At 46.3% G+C, this 11,441-nt stretch overlaps 1 pseudogene; it reads left to right on the top strand.

Moving 5' to 3' along the window:
- Window positions 1-233: 233 nt before the first annotated feature.
- LOC139235551 (Ig heavy chain C region-like) lies at window positions 234-4,886 on the top strand (annotated as a pseudogene).
- The last annotated feature ends 6,555 nt before the right edge of the window (window positions 4,887-11,441 follow it).

Here is an 11,441-nt window from a genome sequence, read left to right as displayed (position 1 = left end):
ATTCTTTATTCACGAGTTATGTAAAAGTTATTGTTGTGTAATGTGATAGAGCTCGGGGATAGAGAGGTGTGTTCCTGACAGGGGCATCTACAGGTGCTTATGATGGAACTGACAGAAGCTCAAATGCCCGTGTAGTCTTTGATGGGGAAATGGTGGAATTAGTTTATTCTGCAGTCAAAGTTCGAGTTGTTTATTTCTTTTATAAGCACGGATTACAGAGTCTAACTTGTTCAATGGGCCATTCTTTCCCAGTAACACCGTTTCCCTCCACCCACTACGCCCTGCTCTCCTCCTGTGAACAACCCAGCACCGATGGCTTCATCACGTACGGCTGTTTGGCAATGGACTACTCCCCCGACATCACCAGCCTTTTCTGGAAGAAAGATAAAGAGCCGATCACCACTGGATTGAAGACCTACCCGCCAGTGCTCAACAAGAAGGGAACCTACACCCAGAGCAGCCAGTTAACCATCACCAAGTCAGAGGTGGGGAGCAGCACAATTAACTGCGAGGTTCGAAGTGGTGTGTCGGTCTGGGCCATCACAATGCCAGGTTAGTGGTGTGGGATACAGGGCAAACTGTGATAAGATGAGAAATTATGTTTAACTTGTATCGGAACTTGATTAGACAACACTTAGAGTACTGTGTACAATTCTGCTCTCTGTATCATACTTATAATACTGTGCACAGTTCTAGTCTCCTTATCACATTTAGAATATTGTTTAAAGTTCTGGTTTCCATCTCATCCTTAGAATATTATGCATAATTCTGGTCTCCATATCACACTTAGAGTACTGTGCATGGTTCTGGTCCCCATATCGCACTTAGAATATTGTGCACAGTTCCGGGCTGCATATTACACTGAGAATTCTGTGCACAGTCCTGCCCTCTGTAACTGCCAGGTTTGTGTAAGTCTGACAGCAAAGAACCCGTTAAAATATAAGGACACTTTGCATTTCTTAATCATTTATTTTGCAAGCAATGTCAGTAATATGTCTTCTCTTGAAGATCCTGAACGGGACATCGTTCCTCCAACTGTTCTCCTCACACTGAGTTCCACTGAACAAATCACCAGCAGCAGATATGCAAGCGCCGTGTGTTCAATCATCGATTTCAGGCCAAAGTCACTGACTGTGAATTGGCTGAAGAGTGAACAACTCATGGATTCGGGCTTCGTCACCTCTCCCGTCTTTGAGGTGAACGGGAACTTCTCGACGGCCAGTCGGCTGACAGTCCCCGCCGAGGAATGGTTCACCGGCTCCAGTCTACACCTGCCAGGTCACTCATCAAGGGGTCACGCAAAACCATAACTTCAGCAGATCTCAGGGTAAGAGGCACAATCCCGGGAGGTTCCAGACCATTCTGAGCGCTGATCTCAGTCAGGACTTTTATTGGAATTAGTAAAAAGCACAGAACTATTCCTAATTTCCAATCATGCAATTTGTCTATTCTTGCGATACAAACTTGCCTTTATACAGCGCCTTCAGCGACCTCAGACTGAACCAAACCGCTTGCCAGCCAATGAATTAAGTTGTGAAATGTTGTCACAGTTGTAATGTACAAAGTACGGCAGTCATTTAGTGCACAGCATGCTCCACAAACAGCAGTGTGATAATGACCATTTTATTTGTTTAGTAATATTTCTTGAGGGATAAATATTTCCAGGCCACCAGGGAGAATTCCTCTGCTTTTCATTGAAATATTTCCAGGGAACGTTTATGTCCACCTGAGACGCCAGACGAATCCTCGGCTTAACACCTGATCCGAAAGCAGGAACCTCCGATAGTGCAGCACGTCCCCAGTACTGCACTGGGAGACTCAGCTTACATTTTGTGATCAAGTATCTGGAGTGGGACTTCAACCCACGATCTTCTGGTTCAGGATTCCTCATTGTTCAGGATATATTAACCTCGCCAAAGAAGAATTCACCCTGCTCTAACTTCAGGCAGTGAGTGAAGTGTCCTTCGTCTCAGGTATATCCTGAGTTGGCTGATCATATACGGAGTGGCAGTAGGAGTCTGGAACCCTTTACTGCTAACTGTCCAGGAACCCACTGCTAGAATGGGCATTTACCCTATTCAGAGCACTGAGCCCAATTCTGGGTTGCGCACCTCAGGAAGGATATACTAGTCGTGGAGGCGGTAAAGTGCATGTTTACCTGAATTATACCGGGACTAATAATATAAAATGATCAGGAGACGAATATAGAACGTTAAGAGATGATCCAATTGACTTGTTTAAGTTGATAAATGGAATTGATCGAGTAGATATAGAAAAAATTATTTAGTTTGATGAAAGAATCGAGAACAAGTAGCAGAACCTTAAAATTAGAGCTAGGCCGTGCAGAGATGATGTCAGAAAGGATTTGCTCACAGGATAAATAGTGCAAGTCGGGATTTCCCTCCCCAAAAGCTGCTGACGCTTGCTTTCAATTGAAAAGTTGAAAACTGAGATTGATAGATTTTTGTTCGGCAAGATTATCAAGGGTTACGTAACCAAGGCGTGAAGATGGTGTTGATGATCTAACTGGATGGCAGGACAGGATGGATGGGCTGAATGGCCTCCTCCTGTTCCTATGTTGCTATTAATGCCCTGAGGTCATATTTCACCCTGACTCTCTCTCACCAGACATGATAAATGTTCAGTAATTACAGAAATTGACAAACTACCTCACATCATTACAAATGACGCCCGACCACAAAGATTCCTTGGAACTGCATTCTCCCGATATTGCACTTCTCCTCTGACGGGGGATGTGACTGGTACCTGCACATTTTCACCGCAACAAAAAATGCAGCAAGAGACCAGAAATTTAACTTTGTTTCCTGTTGACCTATAAATCCTGAAATTAATTTAACACTGGTTTTGAACCAGTATAATGCCGGTGTAGACCTCTTGAACTTCGGGCTATTCGGGCTTCAGCTTTTATAACCAGTGGAGATGCATTTGGGTGCAAGGATCTAGAGACGGGTGTAAAGGAGCAAGGGATTTCAGGAAGAGCGCTATTCAATGCCTAACACAATTGCACCCCAGTCTATTCCCATTTTACGCCGGGTATTTGCTTCACAGCCCATTACAGGTGGCTCTGGTGAAAATACACAGGAAATGTTACAGATCTACTGGAATCGTTGCCAATTCATTGTCTTCCAATAACGCTGGTGTTGAGGCAACAGCAAGAGGTTGATATCTAAAAAGTGATTTATTCCCCTTAAAGAGTTAAGGCTAAATATTGGTATCCTGATTCTGAAGCTGCAGCTTTTCCTGACTATCATTCCTGTTTTGCAGTGGATGTCCCATGCAGCGATTCAAAAATCACTCTTCGCTCACCATCACTGGAACAAATCTTACTGGAGGCAACGGTGACCTTAGCCTGCGTCGTGTCAGACGCTCCTTATGGGCTCACTGTGACCTGGACCCGAGAAAAGGAGGCTTTGAAATCAGAGATTGCCGTCCAACCGGGAGAGGATCCCAACAGCGTGATCAGCAACTTAAACATCTCGACACAAGATTGGCTGAGTGGGGATAAATTCTACTGCGTGGTGAGCCATCAGGATATGCTGACTCCGATCAGAGAATCCATCCACAAGGAGAAGGGTGAGCGGGGAGATTGTTGCAATAAGTGACTATTTCTGCTGCATGTGCAAGGGCCAATTCATTATTTAAAGTGAATAATGAGCTAATCTGATCATTCAGTTTGCTAATTCCACGAACTCAGCACTCTGGGACCTGATGTTGTGTATGTTAGGGGAAACTGGATAAGTCCATTAGTGAGAAAGGGTATGTTATTAGGGTTAGATTAAGTGAGCTAGGAGGAGGCTTGTGTGGAACATACACACCGGCATAGACCAGTTGGCCAAATCTCCTTGTTATGTGCAGTAAATTGTATATAATTTTCCACACCAATCCTTCAAGATTTCAGAGTGAAAGATTGTGTTCCCTCTGCTGCGGGATGGAAAACCAGAGGGGCCCCAGAGGGGAAAAGGAAAAGCTTTAAATTTCAACGCAGTGTCCATTTCTTTCACATCTAACCACCTGAAATTGGCTGAATTTTAATGAGGAAGGCGAGTTGTGGGCGGTGGTCTCACAGGCCACGCGGGAGAATGGGAGGATTGGAAGCCGAGTGAGGAGGTCTCGGATCACGGGGGGTGGGTTAGATAGGGACCCTGGATCCAGAGAATATGTGTAAGGGCAATTATCACCTGGTTGCAGAAGTCCCCGCCTCGCTGTAACTGCAGGGATTTACACAGTGTGTCCAACCGGACCAGCGACAGTTAAACACCAAATGGTGGTTAAAAAAGAGCATTCCAGCCTAATTTAAATACATTACTCAAATATAATATTGCAACTGGGAGTGCGCTAGTTGATGTCGGGATTACGATTTTTAACAATTTAAATACCTCCACGCCCAAAACCCGCCCGCTGTATTCGTTTAAAGTTCCCCCATTGTCTCTGGAACTGTCCAGTTCATTGGTCTTTATTGTAACTGTTCGACAGCGAAAGATCCACGGGAACCAGCCGTGTCTGTCCTCCTGCCCTCGGCAGAAGAAGTCTCCGCTCAGAGGTTGGTCAGCCTCACCTGCTTAGTGAGAGGTTTCTCCCCCCGAGAGATCTTCATCAAATGGACCGTCAATGACAAGCCGGTGGATTCGGGCAACTACAAGAACACCGAGGTGATGGCGGAGAACGGCAGCAGATCCTTCTTCATGTATAGCCTGCTATCCATTGCAGCCGAGGAGTGGGCCAGCGGCGCTTCTTACTCCTGTGTGGTGGGACATGAAGCGATCCCCTTGAAGATCACCAACAGAACCGTCAATAAATCCAGCGGTAAACCCAGTTTCGTCAACATTTCCCTTGTTCTGATGGACACCGTCAATTCTTGTCAATGAGAATCTCTCGATTGCATTTCCGTTCTTAAATTAAAAACAATAAAGGGTTTTTTTTTCAATCGTGAGTTAAACACACAGCCGCTCAATTAACTATGTTTCCTATTTTTGCCAATGTGAGGGCTGTTTATCTGAAGTAGGGTGTTTGCGCGCCTCGGTCCCAAGGCTTGTACAGCCAGCGCTCCCAGCTCAGATGCACCATGGGTTGGAGACTGTGTGAAGTTCTCTCATTACAGAATTCCTGAAAGTAACTTCAGCAGAGAGAGAGTAAAGGCTAATTTTAATTCACTGTACCTCTCACAACCACCAGCGAGAGGGGAATGGGAAATGTGTAATTCACGTAACCCCCACTGCCCCTCCTGCAGGGAGATGGGAAGTGAACGACTCTCTTTTAAATGCACTAAGTTGTTATCAGTACAATGTCACATTCTAACCCATGTTCAAAGATTTTAAACTTGCCACATGAGTATTATATTCTGAAATAACTGTTTATTCCACGTAATATGTTAAATAGGGTTGGGGGTGCAACAGTCCCTGTTAATTGTAAACTAACATGCTGAATTCTAATGGGCCATATCTAAACTGGTGATTTAATCCTCTGCGGGTTTCTCACAGTTGTGTCCCTGATGTTTCTGAGGCCCATCGGTTGAATTGTTGCATTCCTTCGGCTGACGTCACATTGCGCCTCACACAGGACACATTTACACAGAGCAGGGAGAATACTTGTGAAAGTGAGTTTGTCTGTGTTCATATGTAAGTGAGTTGATGATTTTTTATAAGTGTGTGTGTTTTTGTGTAAGTGCACAATTACACACAAACACACATAGACTTACATATAAAGACATACATTAACACTCTGACACATAATATTATACATAACTAGAATATAATGAAAACCATCATTGTCAAATCCAGTTCTTGATGCTCTATGAAAATTTTAACAATAGCAATAATACACGTCAATCTAAACGCACACTTACACAACGGATACTTACACACACTTACACACACATAGACACACACATAAATCCACACAGACACTGACACAAAGCACACCTACACACACATAAACACATACATCAATCCACACACACACTTACACAAAACACACTTTCACACACATAGACATACGCACCAATCCATACACATACACTTACAAAACACCACTTATACACACATAAATGCATACATCAATCCACACACACACTTACACAAAACACACTTACACACACATAAATACACATCAATCCACACACACACTTACACAAAACACACACACACACCCGTAAACAAACGCATCAATCCAAACACACATTTACACTAAACACACACACTTACATGCAAACATACTATTGCACTTAGACACATAAATCAATCAAAACACACACTTTCACAAAACACACACACACAAACACACACAAATTTACCTGCAAACCCATTGTTACACATAAACACACACACGCTTAAACCTAAACATGAACAACACTGATACATAGCCATACACTTACAGAAAAACACAAAACTGAACAGACTTACACAAGCATGAACACGCATATAAATCCAAACACAAACTGACACAAAACACACACACACAAACTTACAGGTATACACAATGTTACACGAAAACTCACACACACACACTTACACCTCAACAAAAACAAACACTTATAAATAACCATACACATACACTTATAGGGAAACACACACATGAACATACATATACACAAGGATACACATACACATAAGCACACACATGAACACACATGCACACACACCCCACACACAGACACACACAAACCCTTAGATATGAACATGCTTACACATAAAAGTACACACACTCACCTACATCAAATCGCACACTCGCAATTAAATATAAAAACACACACTTACATGCATTCTTAAACAAAACATAAACAAAGATTTACACACACATACACAATCTTACAAATACACACACGCACAACCCCACAGATCAACACCCTCACAGGGAAACACAAACACTGACTAATCCAGAACAAGAGATAGTCATACAGTGATATAGACATTAAAGAGCACAAACAAAAACGTCAGGCTTTAGAAGAATGTAGAACTAAGATGCAGTTTTTTGACGGACAAAGTATCCAACGCTTGGCCTGAATAAATAATTCCTGATTCCATAATATCTCACAATTCACTATTCTGGTCTTACACATACACTGGATCAATGTAGTTGTTGCAAACTGACACGTTATTTATGTTCAGAGCAATGCCGTAACAAATAAAAAAACAAGGTTATAACTCACAACTGATGTCTTACATAGCCTCCTTGGCAGCCTCCAACTAAGTTACTACCTTAACCTAGCGGAAGAATAATCGATATCCTGCTGTAAACCTTCCTCGATGTTTCATCGTATTATTTCCGAATGATAGATCGTTGCAAAGTCATGCAAAATCAATTAGCCTCTGACATGGAAGAAAAACTATCATATTTTCCAAAACGGACGACAGGGGGATCGTAAAGGAAGAGCGGCAGTGGAGTGAGGAACAGTGAGAGATTGTTGAGAGTGATTAACTTAACACAAAATATACATTGAAAGTCCAATTAAAGAACAAACTAATACCTTAAGGGAAAAAAGAGAATATAAAATAATAGCATGATACCCGGGATTAATAAACGATCTGAATATATTTCCTCCCTACATCCCCGTAGATTCCTCAGACCACATCTGGAATGAAGACTATGAGGACGAGAGCGGCAACATCTGGACAACCGCTTCCACATTCATCATCCTGTTCTTCCTGAGCATTTCCTACAGCACTGCCGTCACTCTGGTGAAGGTGGGAAGATTCAATCCGCTCACACTTCTATCTGACTGAAGCCGTTTGACAAATCTCTGGATGTTTCATTAATAAAAACCCTGAGATAAATGCCCCAGACCACTGAACCTCCGCTTCATTCTTTTATCCCACTTTTGCAGCTCAAGTGATGATCTGACTTTCGGCCGCCGTGGATGTTCCTCATCTGTTTATCATTTCTGTGTCACTAAAAATAAAATATGTCCTCTTGGTGATTCTCAGAGTAAAATGCCTTCATTTACTAGATCTGAATCAGTAGCTGAGAAATATATAACTGGGATTTCCATCTTTCTGTTTGAAATGTGTGCGATAATTGTGGCTGTAATGTAACTGCATCTCAGAGTTTCACCGTGCCTTGTACATTTCATGTGTAAATAAATAACTTTTCTCATTCTTATTCACAAGTGTTCCCTTCCCTTTATGCTGAGCCCCTGTTCACTCGCTCTGATGTCTGTCACAACTGTACAGATAACGGCAGCTCTGACATGAGAAATAGGAGAAGGAGTAGGCCCGACGGCCCCTCGAGTCTGCTCCGCCATTCAATAAGATCTGGGCTCATTATCGACCTCAACTCCACTTTCCCGCCCGATAGCATATCCGTTGCTTCTCCTAGAGTCCAAAAATCTAACTATTTGAGCCTTTGAATTTATTTAGAGACTCAGCTTCCACAGCCATCTGGGGCAGGGAATTCCAAACATTCACAACCCTCTGAGTGAAGAAATTCCTCCTCATCTCCGTCTTAAATGGCCGATCCTTTATCCTGAGAGAGTGCTCCCTAGTTCTAGAGTGTCCAGCCGGGGAAAACAAACCTTCAGCATTTAACTTGTCAAGCGCGCTCAGAATCTTATGTTTCAATCAGATCACGTCACATTATTCTAAACTCCAGAGAGTACAGGCCCAATCCGCCTGTATTCGGTTCTCAAAGTATTGCTCAGTTATATTCACTTTGTGTTCACTTTTTTACACTTCCCTGTAAATTGTTTTCTGTGAAATTGTTGATAAATCTGGAATGACAAATGAAGTAACTTGGACTTTGCTGTATTCCTTTCTCCAAGCTCCTGTACACTGCTCCATTTTCCCTGTCACACTGTATTTTATTTGCCTGACAGGTATCTTTCACCCGTCCTGTCTGGGTTGTGATTGAACCTAACTTCCATTAGTGAAGGACCCATGGCGCCACCCAGTGTCCCATCGGAGAAAAGACACCTCTACCGCAGCCTTGTTGTATCTGGTCCCAGAGGCGGAATTACGGCACAACGACCGGGTGCACCATGCAGTCTCCTCTAATATTATGGTCTGTCACAGTCACATGGCAGGTTCTGTGAAAAAACAGGACTCTGTCCCGTCACAGATTTTCACAGTTCAGTACACGGCAGAGTAAGTCTCCCTTTCACTGTCCCATCAAACTCTCCCAGTGCAGGTACAGCACGGGTTAGAAATCTGACACAAACGCCCAAGATAGCACAACACCGGAGAATGGCCCCCAATAGGGTGAGCCCATGCTGGCCCAATAGGGTGAGCCCATGTTGGCCCAATAGGGTGAGCCGGGTTGGTCCAATAGGGCGAGCCCGGGCTGGCTCAATATGGCGAGCCCAGGCTGGCTCAATCGGGTGAGCCCAGGCTGGCCCAATAAGGTGTGCCTGTGCTAGCCCTATTGGATGAGCCCAGGCTGGCCCAATAGGGTGAGCCCATGCTGGCCCAGTAGGGTGAACCTGTGCTGGCCCAATAGGGTGAGACGGGCCTGTACAATAGTGTGAGCCCGGGCTGGCCCAATAGGATGAGCCATGCTGGCCCAATAGCGTGAGCTCAGGCTGGCCCAATAGGGTGAGCAGGGCTGGCCCAATAGTGTGAGCCGGGCTGAACCAATAGGGCGAGTCCGGGCTGGCCCAATAGGGTGAGCCGGGCTGGCCCAGGGTCACCAGACAACAGTCAGCACAACAAGGCTCCCTGTCAGGGGCCAATGACCTGGGCACAAACATGTGTCCAATCTGACTGTCAGACACGCTGAAGCCCCGCCCATCCATTATCCCTGCCCAAAGGGCCGCGAAAGCACCAGCATACCCGCCCTGACCAAGATGGCGGCCACTGAGCCCGCTCCCCTGGGAAGCTCACTGACTGGGCCTGGAACCGGGCTGTGATTCGGTTCTTGGGGACGAACCCGGGTGTGTGTAAAGCAGATGGTGCGGTGTGTTGTCTCTCGGACCTGGGCCCGCACTCGGGCTGCGTGTCCTGCCTGGGGTTTATAAACGCAGGAATCGATTGATTCTGCACTTTGTGACTGACAGGGGACAAGCCCCGCCCCATCCGGGCCCGAATCATTCCATGCATGTGGTGCAGAGAAATAAAACTCGGGTAAGGCACTTGGGCTGGGTGAGGCGTGCACTGGGACTGGGTTAAGGCATTTGGGCTGCGGGAGGCGGGCACTAGGACTGCAGTAATGCACTTTGGATGGGGAGGCATACACTGGGACTAGGGTAAGGCACTTCGGCTGGGGGAGGCATACACTTGGACTGGCTAAGGCACTTCGGATGGGGAGTCATGCACTGGGACTGGGGTGAGGTACTTGGGCTGGGGAGGCATGCACTGGGACTGGGGTAAGGCACTTTAGCTGTGGTGGGGGCATGCACTTGGAATGAGGTAGGGCACTTCTGCTGGGGGAGGCATGCACTGGGACTGGGGTAAGGCACTTTAGCTGGGATGGGGGCATGCACTTGGAATGAGGTAAGGCACTTTGGCTGGGGGATGCATATACTGGGACTGGGGTAAGTCACTTCGGCTGGGGTAGGCATGCACTGGGACTGGTGTAAAGCACTCCAGCTGGGGGAAGCCTGCACTTGGACTGGGATAAGTCACTTCGGCTGGTGGAGGCATGCCCTCGGAGTGGGGTAAGGCACTTCGGCTGGTGGAGGCATGGCCTCGGAGTGGGGTAAGGCACTTCGGCTAGGGGAGGCATGCACTAGGACTGGGGTAAGGCACTTCGGCTGGAGGAGACTTACACTGGGACTGGGGTAAGGCACGTTGGCTGCGGGAGGCGTGTACTGCGGCTGGGGTAAGGCACTTTGGCTGGGGGAGGCATATACTGGGGTAAGGCACTTTGGCTGGGGGAGGCATATACTGGGGTAAGGCACTTCGCCTGGGGGAGGCACATACTGGGACTGGGGTAAGGCACTTTTGCTGGGGGAGGCATGCACTGGGTCTGTGGTAAGGCACTTTGGCACGGGGAGGCATGCACTGGATCGGATTAAGGCACTTTGGCTGGGGAGGCATATACTGGGACTGGAGTAAGGCACTTCGGCTGGGGAGGGATGCACTGGGACTGGAGCAAGGTACTTTGGCTGGCAGTCGCTGTCTTCTGGGAGCTCTGCCTCTGTTGTTTCAGGAAGTCAAAGTGGATCAAGTTACAATTTGCAAAGTCAGTGAGATGTTGGGATGGGTGGTTTCAGTTACACATTCGAGTGAAACCTCAGGCTGTGGCTTATCCTCCAAAGGCACCAATCATGGAAAAAGGTTGGAGCATGGCGGCCGTTTTTGCAGTACAAATAAGCGCGTCCTTTATTAACTCGCTCCCTCCCTCCACCCATCTCCGACCCCCTGTCTCACCCACTGCGCATGATCAGCTCACACTGCCTGGCTGATTGACGGCAGCTCCCGACCAATAGGGAGAGCAGTTGTGGAGCTGGTGGTCTGGGTGGTCGGTTAGTCTTCCAACCAATCGGCGTGTGC

The sequence above is a fragment of the Pristiophorus japonicus genome, chromosome 23 (assembly GCF_044704955.1).
Source record: "Pristiophorus japonicus isolate sPriJap1 chromosome 23, sPriJap1.hap1, whole genome shotgun sequence".
Classification (NCBI taxonomy): domain Eukaryota; kingdom Metazoa; phylum Chordata; class Chondrichthyes; family Pristiophoridae; genus Pristiophorus; species Pristiophorus japonicus.
The sequence above is the reverse complement of the archived record's forward strand: the minus strand, read 5'-3'. Positions and strand labels throughout refer to the sequence as shown.